The sequence below is a fragment of the Coregonus clupeaformis genome, chromosome 34, assembly GCF_020615455.1.
Source record: "Coregonus clupeaformis isolate EN_2021a chromosome 34, ASM2061545v1, whole genome shotgun sequence".
NCBI classification, from domain to species: Eukaryota; Metazoa; Chordata; class Actinopteri; order Salmoniformes; family Salmonidae; genus Coregonus; species Coregonus clupeaformis.
This window is the reverse complement of record NC_059225.1, coordinates 36,317,828-36,335,815: the sequence shown is the minus strand read 5'-3', so window position 1 is coordinate 36,335,815 and position 17,988 is coordinate 36,317,828. Positions and strand designations below refer to the sequence as shown.

Sequence of the window (17,988 nt, the reverse complement as noted above, 5' to 3'; positions counted from 1 at the left end):
GGACCAGGGCCTCTTGGGTATGAGTAGGGGTTGCAGCAACCCAGCAGGAGGCTGGTTGGGAGTCTTGTTTCGGTTACAAGTGGGACAAGCTCGGATGAATTCTCGGACATCCCGTCTCATCCCCCGCCACCAGAACCGCTGGCGGACCAGATGAAGGGTGCGAGTGATGCCGGGATGACAGGCCAGACGGGATTCGTGCCCCCACTGAATCACAGGTGACCTGAGATTTGCTGGAACAAACAGACGGTTGGGGGCGCTGGTGCTTGGACCTGGCTGGTCCCGAAGAGCCTCCATGACCTGCTTCTCGATCTCCCAGGTGAGGGCCGCTACGACCAAGTGGCTGGGAAGAATGGGAGCTGTCATGGCGGTGGTCTCGTCCTTCTGAAACATCCGGGAAAGAGCATCAGGTTTGATGTTGCGAGATCCCGGGCGGTAGGAGAGCGTGAAATTGAAGCGCGTAAAGAACAGAGACCACCGCTGTTGACGGGAGTTCAGCCTCCTGGCTGTTTGGATATACTCCAGGTTCTTGTGGTCTGTCCACACTACGAATGGTTCCTTTGACCCCTCTAACCAGTGCCGCCATTCTTCAAGGGGCGAGCTTGACAGCCAACAGCTCGCGGTTCCCAATGTCGTAGTTGCATTCGGCAGGGGTTAGCCGACGGGAGTAGAAGGCACAGGGGTGCATCTTGCCATCCTCAGCTGCTCTTTGAGAAAGCACTGCACCCACTCCCACGTCCGAAGCATCTACCTCCACCACAAACTGCCTTGCTGCATCTGGCATCTGGAGGATGGGAGCAGAAGTGAAACATGTCTTGAGGATATTGAAGGCCTTATCAGCAGCTGATGTCCATTGGTACGGTTGTTTAGTGCTGGTTAGCGCCGTGAGGGGTGCAGCCACTGTGCTATAGTTTCTGATGAATCTCCTATAAAAGTTGGCAAAGCCCAGGAACTGTTGCAACTTCTTCCGAGACTCAGGAACTGGCCAGGAAGTGACAGCCGACACCTTCGTGAGATCCATCTGAATGCTGCCCTCGGTCACCACATACCCCAGGAATGAAACGGTCTTGGCATGGAACTCGCACTTCTCTGCCTTCACGAAAAGAGAGTTCTCCAGCAGGCGGCGCAGGACCAACCGGACGTGGTGCGTGTGTTCTGACAGAGTCTTTGAGAATATTAAAATATCGTCAAGGTACACAAATACGAACGTATTTAGCATGTCCCTGAGGATATCATTCACTAGGGCTTGAAAAACTGCTGGGGCATTGGTGAGGCCGAAGGGCATGACGAGATATTCATAGTGGCCGGTAGGTGTGTTGAACGCTGTCTTCCATTCGTCTCCCTCCCTCATCCGCACCAGATGGTAGGCATTGCGAAGGTCCAGCTTAGTGAATACAGTGGCTCCCTGCAGCAGTTCGAAGGCAGACGAAAGTAAGGGCAGTGGGTAGCGATTCTTAACCGTGATGTCGTTCAGACCCCGGTAATCTATGCATGGACGAAGAGAACCGTCCTTCTTGCCGACAAAGAAGAATCCCGGCTCCTGCGGGGAAGACGACGGTCTAATTATCCCGGAGGCAAGAGAGTCATTAATGTAGTCCTCCATGGCCTTTCTTTCCGGGGCTGACAGTGAATACAGACGACCCTTGGGAGGTGCTGTGCCAGGCAGGAGATCAATCGCGCAGTCATAGGGTCTGTGTGGGGGTAGAGATGTCGCCTTGGATTTGTTGAACACCTCTTTCAGGCTGTGGTAACAGGCCGGAACATTGGATATGTCGGAGGTAGCGCTAGATCCTTCCCGGTGAACGGGCAGGGTGGCCCCCTTAAACAGGTCTGGTGACAACTCCTTCCCCACTCACGGACTGTTCCTGTCTCCCAGTCGATGTGGGGGTTGTGCTGACGGAGCCACGGGTATCCAAGAATGAGTGGTTGGCCAGGTGAGTGTAGGAGGTGAAACTGGATGGACTCCTGGTGGTTTCCTGACAGCAGGATTGTCACAGGGGCGGAGATATGAGTGACAGTGCCAAGATGATGCCCATCCAGGGCTCGTGCAGGAATGGGTTGTGTCAGTTGATGATGGTTCACGCCCAGTTGCTGTGCAAGCTCAGGGTCCATGATGTTTGCTTCGGCTCCGGAATCCACAAGGGCGGCCAATGTATGAGTCTTGTCAGAAAGCTGAAGGCGGAGATGAAGCAGGGTCTTTCGGATGGAGGGAGACTGAAGGCTTGTTGAGCTCACCCGGATCTCCCCTACACCTGGTGAGCTGCGGCTTTTGCCGGACAAGTAGCGACACGGTGATTCTCGCCACCACAGTAGAGGCAAAGGTTGGAGCTTAGACGGCGCCGACGCTCCTCGGGAGTCAGAGAGGCACGGCCAATCTCCATGGGCTCAGGCTGATTGAGTTGGCTATGGGACTTGACAGGCAGGGGCTGGACAGAAGCGGTATCGACCCGAGTACGGATGGCAGGTTGACTGAGACGGCCCTTCTCCCTCCTCCGGGTCTGTATACGGCGGTCAATGCGAACGGCAAGGTCAATGGCGGCATCAAGCGTTGAGGGCGGGTCATGGGAAACAAGCTCGTCCTTGATATAGTCCGCCAGGCTATGGAGGAAGGCTTGCACCAGTGCCTCTGGGTTAAACGAGCTTTGACTGGCCAGGGTACGAAAGTCAATGGAGAAGTCTGCCACTGTCCGATTGCCCTGACGGATGGTGAGCAGAGCTTGTGACGCTTCGGCTGTTGGCGAGCCTAGGTCAAAGACCTTTAACATCTCCTCCTCAAAGGCACTGAAGGAGGCACAGGCTGGGGTTTGCCGGTCGAATTCCGCCGTTCCCCACAACCGAGCTCGACCGGTGAGATGTGTGATGACATACCCCACCTTGGCTCCCTCTGTTGAGAAAGTCCTGGGCTGTAGTGCAAACTGGATTCGGCAGCTGCTCAAGAATGGTCTTACTTGCTTCTGGTTGCCATCAAAACGTTCCGGGTTCCCAATCCTTGGTTCAGGAGCGTGGGGATCTGGTGGCAGCACTGCCGGGCCTGCAGCATTGGGACCTCCAGCGGAGGGATGAAGGAGTATCGGTGGTACAGGAACAAAAGGACCAGGGGGGGTGCAGGTGGAGTAGCCGGGCTTGAGAGTAGTTGCAGGGCTTGGGCTAGCTGTTGTTGCTGCAGTTGGAACTGTTGTTGCTGCTGGTTGAATAGCTGGAGAAGGGAAGCGATGTCGCCAGCCATCCGATTTATGTCTCCCTCAGAGCGTTCCAGTCGCTGTAGGGCAGTCCTCTCTGGCTCTTCCTCCATCGTGGTCAGGGAGTGCGCTGGGTCCATGATGGTCAGATCGTTCTGTCACGAACAGAAGAGGACCCAAGAGCGCAAGTTCAAATTCAGAGTTCTTTATTCAAGGTTACAGGCGGGAAGAGGAGTCCCAGGGGTGTCAGGGGTCTTTCAGGGTCCTCCTGTGGGTACCTGTGCTCCGGGGGTCACCAAATGTCCGGGGGTGTCCAGTCCAAGTGCTTAGTGTGTGTGTTCCCCAGTGATGGAGCGGCGTATCGGGCTGAGGGTGGTGAAACGTCTGGGCACGCTCATCTGGTGGTCGGAGACCTGGGGGAACACACACACACAACAGCAATATGAATGGCAGGCAGAAGTACAGATCAGGGCTGGGCAAATATCGTGGTGAGAGACAGAAGGCAGAAACGAGTTACCGGAGGGGCTGAAGATCGGAGAGTAGTCGAGGTCCAGAAGGCAGGTTGGGATAGACGGGGCAGTAGAACAAGGAGGCAGTCAAGAAAGGATCGGTATCACAAACAGGAGTCAGAGCGCAGACAGGCAGGTTACTGGTCCGGGTTTGAAGACGATCTGACAGGGCTTGGCTGAAAACCAGGGCTTGATATACTGGGAGAGGTAGTGGGGAAATGCAGTTCAGCTGGCAGAGTAATTAGAACAGAGTGAGGCAAGGTGAGGATGGTGAGTGGGAAATGCAGTGCAGCTGGCCAGGTAACAAGAGCAGAGCAGGGCAGGTGGAGCTAGTTAGGCTGAGTAGAGAGAGGGAGGTGAGCAGAGTGGAAGATAATTGAATGCAATTAATGTTGCTACCAGGGAGAGAGAGTGCTCATGACAAGGATTTGTACCAATAAAAACTTTTCCAAAAGAGAAATCTGTTCTTGGTTGACCATGCTGTGCGTAGATTATAAGATACTAGCTAAGGTCATGGCAGACCGTTTGCGCACAGCCCTTCCCTATGTTGTCCATGAGGATCAAACATGTGGGGTGGAAGGCTGTTCCATTAGGTGGAACCTCCAACTGATCAGAGACTCCATCGCCTGGGTTGAGGATAGACTGCCTCTAATGGTAGCGGCACTTGATCAGGCCAAGGCTTTCGATCGCGTCAGTAGGGTTTTTCTTTTCAGAGTGTTCGGTAGGTTAGGGTTTAGTGATCGCTTTAGAAAGTGGATCAAGATTTTGTATGTGGGAGCAGGGTGCAGGGTGAGCATAAACAGCCATCTGGGTGACGTGTTTGGCCTCTCCTCAGGGGTCAGGCAGGGATGCCCGCTCTCGGCACTCCTTTTCGTGCTCTATATAGAGCCCTTGGCGGCTGCTATTAGGGCTGACGCAGGGGTGGAGGGTTTGCTGGTCCCTGGGAGCGGCGGTTTGCATGTTAAGGTGACACAGTATGCCGATGACACCACCTTGCATTTGTGCAAGGACTCGTGCCTGCTAAGGTCTCTGGCCATAATTGGAGACTTCACCCGCGCGTCAGGAGCGGTCCTTAACAGATGACTTGGCGAGGTTAAGTATTTCGGCAGATGGTGGGGCAGGACGGACGTGCCCGGGGGACTATCTCTGTAATGGGGCCCTGAGGATTCTTGGGGTCCACTTTAAGACCTCCGACTGCGACACTGAACTGGAACATGAGGGTTGCTGTGGTGCAGAGGAAGCTGGCAATGTGGAAGGCTAGATATTTGTCTTTCTTGGGCAAGGTCCTGGTCCTGAAGGTGGATGTACTGCCTTCCCTTCTGTATTTGGCATACATTTATCCATTGCCAGCGAGCATGAGGGGGCTAGTATGGCTTGTTTCAGTTCATGTGGGGGGGCAGGTATGAGTATGTCGCCAGGGCTCGCATGCTCTCAACCATGTACGAGGAGGTTAGACGTAGCGTTTGTGCGGCCCCTGTGGTGGGTACCCCTGCTGTGGTCTGGGAGAACGTGCAGGGTTTGGACAACCGCCTCAAGGATCTAAATTGGTTAAGCCTCCACAAGTGCTTGCTGGTAAGATCCATCGTACCGGCATAGTTTGGCACGATCCCCTCGGTGTCCGAGACCAACTTGCGTTCGGGAGGAGACGATACGCCACATGTACTGGGACTGTGCTTTCGCAGGAGTAGTGTGGGCCAGGGCACAGTGTTTACTAGGTAGAGTTAAGGGGGATTTTGTTTTAACATGGGCGAGGGTGGAGAGAGGAATAGGGAGAGCAGGAGGGGTAAGTAGGGAACGTTTTTTGTTGTGGCTGATCAGCCTTCTTAAACAAGGGCTGTGGGATGCTAGGCAAAGTTTGGTAAAGTCGGGGGCAAACTGTGGGGTGGAGGGAATAGTGAGGAGAGTGGAGGGAGATTTGAGAGGGAGGATAAGGAGGGAGGAGAGGAAGTGGGGTCACCATGCCACCATAGAGCGGTGGAAAGGGGGGCTAGGGCTGGTCAGCACCTGTAGGGTGAGTAAAGAGCCCTTTAATTTATTTGTCTATATTTTTTGTGTTTGTTGTTGTGTACCTTTTATACTTTACTTACTTTTTTTTTCTTACTGTTTGTTTTCATTGTTTCCCCATCCTCTTGTATCCTTAGTTTTAACCCCCTTGTTTCTTTTTGTGTAGTGTTTGCTAGCTGGGTTGGCTTGCTGGCTAGCTGGCCTGTTAGCTTTAGCTTGACTGGCCTGCTAGCCTCCTCGCCCCTCAGGCTTGGCAGGCATTGTTTGTTGGTTTTTGTAGTCCCCGTTAACCCATCCATACTCGTCCACTAGTTTTTTTTCCATCCCCTGAATTTTCCCTTGTCTTGGTTTTTGTTTGTTGCTTTTTGTTGCCACTTGGGGGGGCATTTTGCTGGCTGGCCGGCCAGCTAGCTGGCTAGCCTCCTCACCCCTCAATATTGTCTAGATAGTGAGTATTTTTTTTTCTTCTGTGTCACACTTATCCTCCAAAAGGAACTCAATTTTATACCTGCGTAGGTGAACTGCTTCGATGTTGCGCCAGCTTCCAAAGGGAGTTCTGGGGGAAACTCCAGAACACCCAGGGATCTCTAGCAGCTATGTTTGAGATGATCAAGCTGACGGACAATAGCATTAAAACCGTTATTGTCCGTATGTATAATGAAACGGTACAACAACGTGAAAGGGCCCCTGACCCAGGTGAAGAATCCCGATGGGATCTGGAAAGGGGCCTGGAGGGTCACTGTCCAGCAGAGGGAGGATCCCGGGGGCTATGGTGGGTTGAAAGCCATCCCATCCACCATAGTCCTTGGAGAGAACAGGGGCCATGTTCACTACCAGGACCAGCCTAAGCAGTGCCGTAAGTGTGGTGAGCATGGCCACCTAGCAGAAGCCTGCGATAAGGTGGTCTGCATGAAGTGCCGGGAGGTGGGCCACCGCTACGAGGATTGCACGAATGGAAGGTCATGCAACCTCTGGCGAGAGGTCCCACCTCATCCGCAGCTGCCCCTCCTCCTGGGCCAATAAGGTCAGGCTTGGCCGGATGGAGGCGGCGGCTGCGGACCGGTCTTACGAGCGCCAGAAGGAGAAAGTGGCGGTAGTAGAGGTGTAGGGCGCGGAAGGCGCAGTGGTGGAAGAAGTGGGAGGGGAGGAAACCCCCCCCCCCCCAACCACCCTGCCCCAGACTGAAGCGACCCCTGAAGGAGAAAGGGCCGAGAGACTGCTCTGGAGAGAGAGCTCCCCAAGTGGGTCTGACAGTATGATGACAACGAAACGACACTGTCAAGCGAGGAAGGTGCAGGAGAGGGGGGAGAGACCCTGGGCGTGCACCTTCCCATACGGAAGAGAAACGCAGAGGAGCTCTCCGACCCTGAACAGGGTGAGGAAAAAAGGGCAAATTGGAGTGGGAGAGCTCCCAGGGGGAGGATGAGTCCAGGGTCTTCCCATCCAACTCTCCAAACCAGGAATCATTTTTAAACCCTGTTTTAACCTCCTCTCCCTTACCCCGTAGGGAGAGAAAGGATCTTAAAAATAACCCCTTTTAAACTGTTTTAATGCCGCCTTTCCTTTTACTCACCTCTTATGGCTTTTAACATCACCACCATAAATGTTAGGAGTATAAAGACTGAAGTAAGAGCACAATTCAGATGTGTTTTTATTACAGGAGTGTGGTCTACCCTTTTTATCCTCTTACAGCAAATGGGAGGAGAATTGGCAGCACGGGCCCTCCATTTGGAGCGGATCCAATTTTAACAGAAACGATGGTGTTGCCATTTTATTCAAGACCCCACAGGTGGTGGTGAGGGGGAGCACAGTGGTGGTTGGGGGGCGTGCTCTTTTAGCCAACTGTACTTTTATGGGGAGGGATTTTAACGTGCTAAATGTATATGGTTTTAATAACAAACACGACCGTAGCACACTTTTAGAAGACCTGCAGTCCCACATGCTGGGGAGGGATCCTCTAGTGGTGGGTGGGGATTTTAACTGTTTTAAGTAGAGCAGACAGGAGAGGAGCGGGAGAAGATTTTAAGGTAGATAGGTCTAGTGTTTTATTGCAAGGGTTGTGCAGGGATTTTAAACGGACTGTTTTAAAACCCTGCATCCAAGAGAGGAGGGCTTCACCTGGACCAGTGGTGACGGCACCAGAGCCTCTCGCATTGACTATCTGTTTACCCGTGACTGCCCGCCAACTGATGCTAGAATAACCCCTGCTTTCTTCTCAGATCACGTAATGCTGACGTGCACCCTTTCACGTGTGACTGTAGGAAGAGGGCCCTGGAAACTGAACTGCTCCCTTTTAGAAGATGATAGAGTAGTTAGTCAGTACAGGGAGCAGTTCAGCCAGTGGCAGACGCTACAGGACTTCTTTGACACACGAGCACAGTGGTGGGAAATTGTGAAGGGCAAGACGAGGACCTTCTTTAGAGAGAAAGACGCATGTTGGGACTGCAGAAGCGACTGGAACGGTGTTTTGATTTTAACCAAGAAATCCAAGAAGTAAAGAAAGAAATGGCATTTTTAGCAGAACAGAAGAGCAAGGGGGTTATTTTAAGATGCAAAGAAAGGGAATTAGAAGAGGGGGAGAAGTGCACTTTTTTAAGAAGATAGTTAGCAAGGGTAGGGTAATGACAGGGTTAAAAGATAAAGATGGGTTTTTAAAAACAGAGGGAATAAAATAAGTAGTCAGAGTTTTATGGGGAGCTGTTTGAGGAAAAAGACATGTGCGAGGAAACCATGGGGGATGTTTGATCATATTGACAGAATTTTACCCAATACAGACGACCTAACAAAAGAATTGACAATGACAGAACTCGACAAAGGACTGACATTTTAAGAGGGGTAAATCACCGGGGGAGGACGGCCTCCCTTTGGAGTTTTATCTGACCTTTTGGGATGTTTTAGCCGACGAACTTCTGACTGTTTTTACTGACTTTGAACAACTTGACAGACTACCTGACAGTTTTAGAGTAGGAATCGTGACCCTGTTACATAAGAAAAATGACAGGACTGACCACAGGGAACGGTGCAACACTTTTCTCCCATTGTCAAGGAAAACAACAACACGGAGGTAGGTAAACAGCCAGCAGAAGAGAGAAATAAAAAAAAATCCTAACTGATAGAAGGGCAAAGCGATTTTCGTGCGGTCCAGCGTTTCCCTCCATCTTTCTTAATTTTTAAAAAACATTTGGCATTCACCAGGATTGTGTGTCTGTCTGTTGTTGACCAAAAAAAGAGCATACTTCACCAGGATAGTGGGTCTGTGTCTGTCTGACTTTTTCCCCACAGCCCCCGAAAACTTGGCAAGTGGGTTCGGGGACAACCCGGCCTAGAGTAAACAGAGTGTGTCTCGGGCCCCAACCTCTGACTTCCATACGACTCTGGTTTCTCTTCATTACGCACAAGCCTTTCACCTTTTACTAAAGACTTCCGTGGAGAGGAACACTTACGACTTCAACGTATTTTTGGAGGGGCTTTGCTTCTGGCAGAGCCCGATATCTTGTTTCAAGAGAAATCAACAGAGACTGTGTCTGCCTGCCACGCAGACTTTTTGCATTTGAGTTCATGCTGGCTGACCAGCGTATTTTTCCAGTCAAAGTAGTCACTCGGCCAATTGAATTCAAGCCCGACAATGACAACTGGCGTATTTTCCTGCCTTTGAAGAAATAGCACTGGACGTAAAGAGCTAGTAGGGACTTGACGCATCAGCGACTTTTTGGAAAAAACACTTGCCTGTCGCCAGGGAAACGTGTGGGGGGGGGTTGCGATGGGAGGAGGCCCACTTTTGCTAAACCGCTGAGGTCTCCCGAGTCCCCCGGGTGCCCGGGTCAATTTGTGGGTTATCGCTTCTCGGCCTTTTGGCTAAGATCAAGTGGTTTTGTTAACAAAAGACAAGAGAAGGTGATGGCGACAGGAGATTTTACGTCGGCCCCTTCGGCACGACTACTGAACACAATCCGATTTGTCGGGAAAGAAAAAGATGGAACGCAGTTCAGCATGGGAAGAAGGAGTTTTGCGAAATAAGTCATCTTTGATTTTCTTGGAGTGACGGCAGAACGAATCTACTGCTACAGAGATGTTCCTCTACGGAATGCTTTCGAGGTAACCTTCATGGGGGACTACTTGTGTCAGGAAGCTTGGAATATAAGGACGGAACGCCGATTTCCAACTTCAACATGGAGCCTCTGTTCGCAAGTCGGGTAAGGACCATAACTGTTTGCATGCAGAATCCGTATGTGAAAGAGCAGGACATGCGATCCTTCCTGGGTAAATATTGTGATGTACTGGGGCCCGGAACAAAATAAATTGATAATGATGGAATGTGGAACGGAAATAGAAAATATGCTGTCCGATTTAGAACACAGATGGGAGGAATTAAATACCCACCAGCGTCCTTCTACATTGGTGGTGTAAAGGGGTACTTTTATGGGCAGCCTAAAATGTGTAGAAGATGTGGAGAGGGCCTGTCTGGAGGCGGGTCATCTGGCTAGGGCTTGCCAAAAACCCAAATCTTGCAATCTCTGTGATTCAACTGAGCACATGTTCAAGGACTGCCCGGGCAGGCATAAAACCTACGCAGAATCACTACGAGATTGAGGTGGTCTTGGACGAGATCTCGAGAGACCATGCGCCTGCGGTTGTAGACGGGAGCGCGGTGGCTGGAGATACCTTACGTGGGACCCTCCCGTCGGCTCTTCCGGAGACTACTCTGAGAGAGGCTCCGGCCGATGAGTCGGAGTCCCGCGCTGCTGGACATCCGGAACCTCAGCTCAACAGGAACAGATGGCAACAGAGGAATTGTTTCAGGGGATGATAATACCGGATACCCCAGAGGAAGGCAGAGTACAGTGGGGTGAAACAGAAGAGGATAAAGAGATGGATTGGAAAACAGTCGGGGGAAAGAAAACAGCAAAAAGAAAAGTAACAGAGGAAAGGCTGGACAATGAGTACAAAAAACAAGTAATAGACATTCAGCAGGTTCCACGCTTTGGAGAACGAGGTGACTGGAGAGGAAGGTGCCCCGGGTCCGGAGCTGTCCTCAGCAGCAGAGTATACATCAGAACTGGCCGGTACACCAGCAGAAGAGGACAGCGAGGGCAGCGTGGATTCCCAGCCAGAGTTTGTGAGCAGCTCTATGGTGGACAACCTGAAGTCAACCAATGTTTCTGACCAAGGGGAATGGAGACGGAACATCAGATAAAACCAAATAATATTTAACGTCTTCTCAGGTTAACGCCAGGGGATTGAGAGACACTGCTAAGAGGGCATCTCTGTTTTTCTCCTTAAAGGCATTGGACATCCAAGTGTGCTTCCTTCAGGAGTGTCATTTAAAGAACACGGAGGACATTAAAAGGTTGAGTAAGGACTGGAAGGCGGGGGCTTCAGCATGGAGCATAGGCAATGTGCATTCGGACGGGGTGGGGATAGTATTTAAGAACACTGGTTTTGTTATTGAGGTAAGAATCATCTTACCAGGGAGGCTTATGTACGTAGATGGCAAGCTTAATAATAAGATTCGCCTAGTAAACGTGTACGCACCTACATTAAAAGGGGGAAGGTTAGACTTCTTTAAGCACTTACCAGATGTTCTGTGCACAAACCGCAGTGATAATGGGGGGGGATTTCAATACATACTTAGAGGGGGAATATGATTTTTCTGCGCAATATCTAAAAAGAAGTTGAGTGATTACGATTTGGCAGACATATACAGTGGGGAAAAAAGTATTTAGTCAGCCACCAATTGTGCAATTTCTCCCACTTAAAGATGAGGCCTGTAATTTTCATAGGTACACGTCAACTATGACAGACAAAATGAGAAAAGAAATACAGAAAATCACATTGTAGGATTTTTAATGAATTTATTTGCAAATTATGGTGGAAAATAAGTATTTGGTCACCTACAAACAAGCAAGATTTCTGGCTCTCACAGACCTGTAACTTCTTCTTTAAGAGGCTCCTCTGTCCTCCACTCGTTACCTGTATTAATGGCACCTGTTTGAACTTGTTATCAGTATAAAAGACACCTGTCCACAACCTCAAACAGTAACACTCCAAACTCCACTATGGCCAAGACCAAAGAGCTGTCAAAGGTCACCAGAAACAAAATTGTAGACCTGCACCAGGCTGGGAAGACTGAATCTGCAATAGGTAAGCAGCTTGGTTTGAAGAAATCAACTGTGGGAGCAATTATTAGGAAATGGAAGACATACAAGACCACTGATAATCTCCCTCGATCTGGGGCTCCACGCAAGATCTCACCCCGTGGGGTCAAAATGATCACAAGAACGGTGAGCAAAAATCCCAGAACCACACAGGGGGACCTAGTGAATGACCTGCAGAGAGCTGGGACCAAAGTAACAAAGCCTACCATCAGTAACACACTACGCCGCCAGGGACTCAAATCCTGCAGTGCCAAACGTGTCCCCCTGCTTAAGCCAGAACATGTCCAAGCCCGTCTGAAGTTTGCTAGAGTTCATTCGGATGATCCAGAAGAGGATTGGGAGAATGTCATATGGTCAGATGAAACCAAAATATAACTTTTTGGTAAAAACTCAACTCGTCGTGTTTGGAGGACAAAGAATGCTGAGTTGCATCCTAAGAACACCATACCTACTGTGAAACATGGGGGTGGAAACATAATGCTTTGGGGCTGTTTTTCTGCAAAGGGACCAGGACGACTGATCCGTTTAAAGGAACTAATTAATGGGGCCATGTATCGTGAGATTTTGAGTGAAAACCTCCTTCCATCAGCAAGGGCATGTGGCTGGGTCTTTCAGCATGACAATGATCCCAAACACACCGCCCGGGCAACGAAGGAGTGGCTTCATAAGAAGCATTTCAAGGTCCTGGAGTGGCCTAGCCAGTCTCCAGATCTCAACCCCATAGAAAATCTTTGGAGGGAGTTGAAAGTCTGTGTTGCCCAGCGACAGCCCTAAAACATCACTGCTCTAGAGGAGATCTGCATGGAGGAATGAGCCAAAATACCAGCAACAGTGTGTGAAAACCTTGTGAAGACTTACAGAAAACGTTTGACCTGTGTCATTGCCAACAAAGGGTATATAACAAAGTATTGAGAAACTTTTGTTATTGACCAAATACTTATTTTCCACCATAATTTGAAAATAAATTCATTAAAAATCCTACAATGTGATTTTCTGGAAAAAAAATGCTCATTTTGTCTGTCATAGTTGACGTGTACCTATGATGAAAATTACAGGCCTCTCATCTTTTTAAGTGGGATAACTTGCACAATTGGTGGCTGACTAAATACTTTTTTTCCCCACTGTAAGAGAAAGTTGGGAGCAGAGATATGAGGCTGATTTGAATGTAGTTAATTGTGAGGGGATACAGCCAAAATGGCTGGATAATGAGTGCAAGGATTTGGGATGGTTGTGTGCTTTAAATAGATTGTCCATAAAGGAGAGGATGTACATGCACGACTGTGCAGTGAATGCAGAGTGCCCCAGGTGCAAAAAAAAAATGAAACGGGTAATGCATGTATTCTGGGAGTGTGTTTTTGCAAAGGAATTCTGGAGAAAGTGCACAACCTTCATCAACATGGTCTGTGACAAGATTGTGCTGAATGGTAGGAACATCCTAACACTGCCAGAGAAACAGTTTAGGGCTGTGTGGATGATTATTAGTTTGGGGAAGCTGGTACTGTGGGAAAAAAGAATGTATGTATTAAAAAGGGAAAATATATAGCAGTGCCAGCAGATGCTTTTTTGTGTTGGTATGGAAATTAAGAAAAGTGATTGAAATGGAGAGTTACATGTACGGGGAAGACTTTGGTAAGGGAATTTGGGGTAGTGTAAGATTTGCATAAAAAAAAGCGTTAATGGGAAAATGTCACTGTAAATTGCATTTGAAAAATAAATAAATAAAATCTGCACCAGCACCTGTAGGGTGAGTTAAGTTGTTTCCCTTATTTATTTATTGCTTTTCTTTGTTAGCTTGTTGTTATGTGTTTTTGTTTTCACTTTACCTTAAAAAAAATAACTTTTAAAAGAAATCGTGTTTGTGCTCTGTGTTTGCTTGTTGTTTGACTTAAATTTTTTCTTATTTTTGTAATTTGTGTTTCCCCATCCTCTTGTAGCCCTAGTTTCCCCTTAGTTTTAACCCCCTTGTTTTTTGTTTGTGTAGTGTTTGCTAGCTGGGTTGGCTTGCTGGCTGGCCGGCCTGTTTAGCTTTTAACTTGACTGGCCTGCTAGCCTCCTCGCCCCTTAGGCTTGGCAGGCATTGTTTGTTCGTTTTGTAGCACCCTTTAACCCATCCATACCCCTTAAATTGTATTTCCATCCCCTGAATTTTCCCTTGTCTTGGTTTTTGTTGCCACTTGGGGGGCCCTTTTGCTGGCTGGCCGGCCTGCTAGCTGGTTAGCCTGGCATGCTGGGGAGGCCGGCTAGCCCCCTCGCCCCTCAATCTTGGCTTGATAGTGAGTATTTTTTTTTCTGTGTCCCCTCACCCCATCCATATTGTTTCCCCAGTTTTGTTACCCCATTTAAAATTCCCTCTTGTTTGTTTGTCCACTGGGAGGTTTTAGTCTTCCGGCCTGCTAGCCTCCCAGCCCTTTAATTGGTTTGTTTGGTGTATTTTTTATTATATTTTCCATCCTCCCCACGTGTCCTTTCGTGTTTAGTTTAAACCCCTTCCCCCTACAGTCTTTCCCTATTGTTGATAAGTTTAGTTGTGTGTCCCGGGGTTTTGGTAGGCCCTGTTAGCCTAGCATAGCTGGGCCTGCCACCCCCCCCCCAACCACTATTTTTTGGTGTTTATTTTCTCACTGGTGTTGGGCTAAAGGAAGTGGGCCTCCATGTCAGCAGCACAGGCTGGCATGCGGAGGCACCACGCCGTGTGCCTCCTTTTAAAGGAGAAGGGAGGAAAAACAATGGAGTTATCCCGATTGGATTTCTGCAGGAAATTCCTCCAAAAAGAACTGTTTTATACCTGCGCAGGTGAACTGCATCTTAACCCTCCCTTATGGGCCATGTTCACTACCAGGACCAGCCTAAGCTGTAAGTGTGGTGAGCATGGCCACCTAGCAGACGCCTGTGACAAGGTGGTCTGCATGAAGTGCCGGGAGGTGGGCCACCGCTACGAGGAGTGCACAAATGGAAGGTCGTGCAACCTCTGTGGCGAGCGGTCCCACCTCATCCGCAGCTGCCCCTCCTCCTGGGCCAATAAGGTCAGGGCTGACAGGATGGAGGCGGCGGCATGCGGACCGGGCTTACGAGCGCCAGAGGGAGAAAGTGGCAGTTGCCAAGGTAGAGGAGGAGGTGGTAGTGGAGGAAGTGGTAGCAGTAGTGGAGGAAGTAGTTGTAGTGGAGGGCGCGGAAGTTGCGGTGGTGGGAGAAGTGGGAGGGGAGGAAAAAACCCGCCCCAGACTGAAGCGACCCCTGAAGGAGAAAGGGCCGAGAGACTGCTCTGGAGAGATGGTGAGTGAGAGCTCCCCAAGTGGGTCTGACAGTATGATGACAGTGTCGGAAACGACACTGTCAAGTGAGGAGAGTGCAGGAGAGGTGGGAGAGACCCTGGGCGAACACCTTCCCCTACGGAAGTGAAACGCTGAGGAGCTCTCCGACCCCAAACAACTTGATGAAAAAAAGGGCAAATTGGAGTGGGAGAGCTCCCAGGGAGAGGATGAGTCCAGGTTCCCATCGAACTCTCCAAACCAGGAATCATTTTTAAACCCAGTTTGTACCTCCTCTACCTACCGCCCCCCCTTACCCCATAAGGAGAGAGAGAAAGGACCTGAAAAATAATCCCTTTTAAACTGTTTTAATGCCTTCTTTCCTTTTAGCACTTTTTTTACTCACCTCTTTCATGGCATTTAACATCACCACCATAAATGTTAGGAGCATAAAGACTGAAATAAGAGCACAATCGGTTTTATCCTTTTTAGAAAGTGTTAATTCAGATGTGTGGTCTACCCTTTTTATCCTCTTACAGCAAATGGGAGGAGAAGTGGCAGCACGGGCCCTCCATTTGGAGCGGATCCAATTTTAACAGAAACGATGGCGTTGCCATTTAATTCAAGACCCCACAGGTGAGGGGGAGCACATTGGTGGTTGGGGGGGCGTGCTCTTTTAGCCAACTGTACTTTTATGGAGAGGGATTTTAACGTAATAAATGTATATGTTTTAATAACATACATGACCGGTGTGCCCTTTTAGAAGACCTGCAGTCCCACATGCTGGGGAGGGATCCTCTAGTGGTGGGTGGGGATTTTAACTGTCTTAAGCAGGGCAGATAGGAGAGGAGCGGGAGAAGATTTTAAGGTAGATAGGTCTAGTGTTTTATTGCAAGGGTTGTGCAGGGATTTTAAACTAACGGACTGTTTTAAAACCCTGCATCCAAGAGAGGAGGGCTTCACCTGGACCAGTGGTGACGGCACCAGAGCCTCTCGCATTGACTATCTGTTTACCCGTCACTGCCCGCCAACGGATGCTAGAATAACCCCTGCTTTCTTCTCAGATCACGTAATGCTGACGTGCACCCTTTCACTAACTTCGGGTGTGACTGTAGGAAGAGGGCCCTGGAAACTGAACTGCTCCCTTTTAGAAGATGATAGAGTAGTTAGTCAGTACAGGGAACAGTTCAGCCAGTGGCAGACGCTACAGGACTTCTTTGATACACGAGCACAGTGGTGGGAAATGGTGAAGGGCAATACGAGGACCTTCTTTAGAGAGATAGGAAAGAGAAAAAGTGACGCATGTTAGGACTGCAGAAGCGACTGGAAAGGTATTTTAATCAAGAAATCAAAGTAGTAAAGAAAGACATGGCATTTTTAGCAGAACATAAGAGCAAGGGGGTTATTTTAAGAAGTAAAGAAAGGGAATTAGAAGAGGGGGAGAAGTGCACGAGGTACTTTTTTAAGAAGATAGTTAGCAAGGGTAGGGTAATGACAGGGTTAAAAGATAAAGATGGGTTTTTAAAAACAGAGGGAATAAAATAAGTAGTCAGAGTTTTATGGGGAACTGTTTTGGGAAAAAGACGTGTGCGAGGAAACCATGGGGGACATTTTATCATATATTGACAGAATTTTACCCAATACAGATGAGCTAACGAAAGACTTGACAATGACCGAACTCGACAAAGGACAGACATTTTAAGAGGGGTAAATCACCGGGGGAGGACGGCCTCCCTTTGGAGTTTTATCTGACCTTTTGGGATGTTTTAGCCGACGAACTTCTGACTGTTTTTACTGACTTCGAACAACTTGACAGACTACCTGACAGTTTTAGAGTAGGAATTGTGACCTTTTTTTATAAGAAAAATGACAGGACTGACCTGAAAAACGGGAGACCAATTACCCTTTTAAATTTTGATTGTAAACTTTTTACCAAGGTTTTAACACTGTTTTAGGGGAGGTGATCCACCCGGTCCATCACGGACAGCCTAGTACTGATCAGAGATGCCATCTGTTATGCGAGAGACAGAAACATGCAGCTTATAGTCCTACATTTAGATTTTGAGAGAGCTTTTGATCGGGTCTCGCACCAGTACCTCTTCAAGGTAATGCAAAAAATGGGGTTCCCTGAAAGGTTTCTAGCTTGGGTGGGATTGCTGTATGGTGACATCACCAGCAGAATCCTTGTAAATGGGCATTTGTCAAGAGCAGTGGGAGTACACTGCGGGGTCCGTCATCTCCCCTCCTGTTTGTGGCTTGCATCGAACCACTGGCACAGGTCTTGAGAAGGGACCAACGGATCAGTGGGGTGGGTATCCCGGGGAGTGGGGGGATGACCGCCAAGTGCGTTTTTTACATGGACGACGTCAACATTTTATGCACCAACCTTTTATCTGTGGACAGGACTGACTGGTACGGACGAGCCTCTGGGGCGAGACTGAACAGAAACAAGACAGAGGCCCAATTTTTCGGACCGTGGGCAGACTTGACCAGACTACCACTGACAGTAAAAACTACAGACATAAGGGTTCTGGGGGTAAAATTTGACAGAGGGAGGAGGTAGTGGCAATTGGACCGGGATTTTAGCAACTGTAAGACAGACTGGGTTTTTGGGGACCGAGACGACTGAATTGAGGGCAAGGTTTTAATCATCAAGTCTGTGACTTTTATTAATCAGTTCTGTTTTTATGCCCCCACGTACAACTCTTTTAGCTCTGGACCGGATGCTGTTTTATTTCCTGTGGGGAAGCAAGTGGGAGAGGCTGAGGAGTGAGGTGGTAAAGAGGCCCAGGCTCAAGTGGGGGGGAGGCTTGCCTGACCTCTACTTGTTCCTGGGCAGCCGCTATACAGCGTTACATCTCACTCTTGCCACCTCCCCAGTCAGCAACAACACCCA

General features: G+C 49.2%; 1 non-coding gene across 1 annotated transcript; it reads left to right on the top strand.

Moving 5' to 3' along the window:
• The first annotated feature begins 9,058 nt into the window (after window positions 1-9,058).
• On the top strand, window positions 9,059-9,175 carry LOC121550132. The gene has a single exon (XR_005996915.1). It is a non-coding gene; the product is annotated as a U5 spliceosomal RNA (small nuclear RNA).
• The last annotated feature ends 8,813 nt before the right edge of the window (window positions 9,176-17,988 follow it).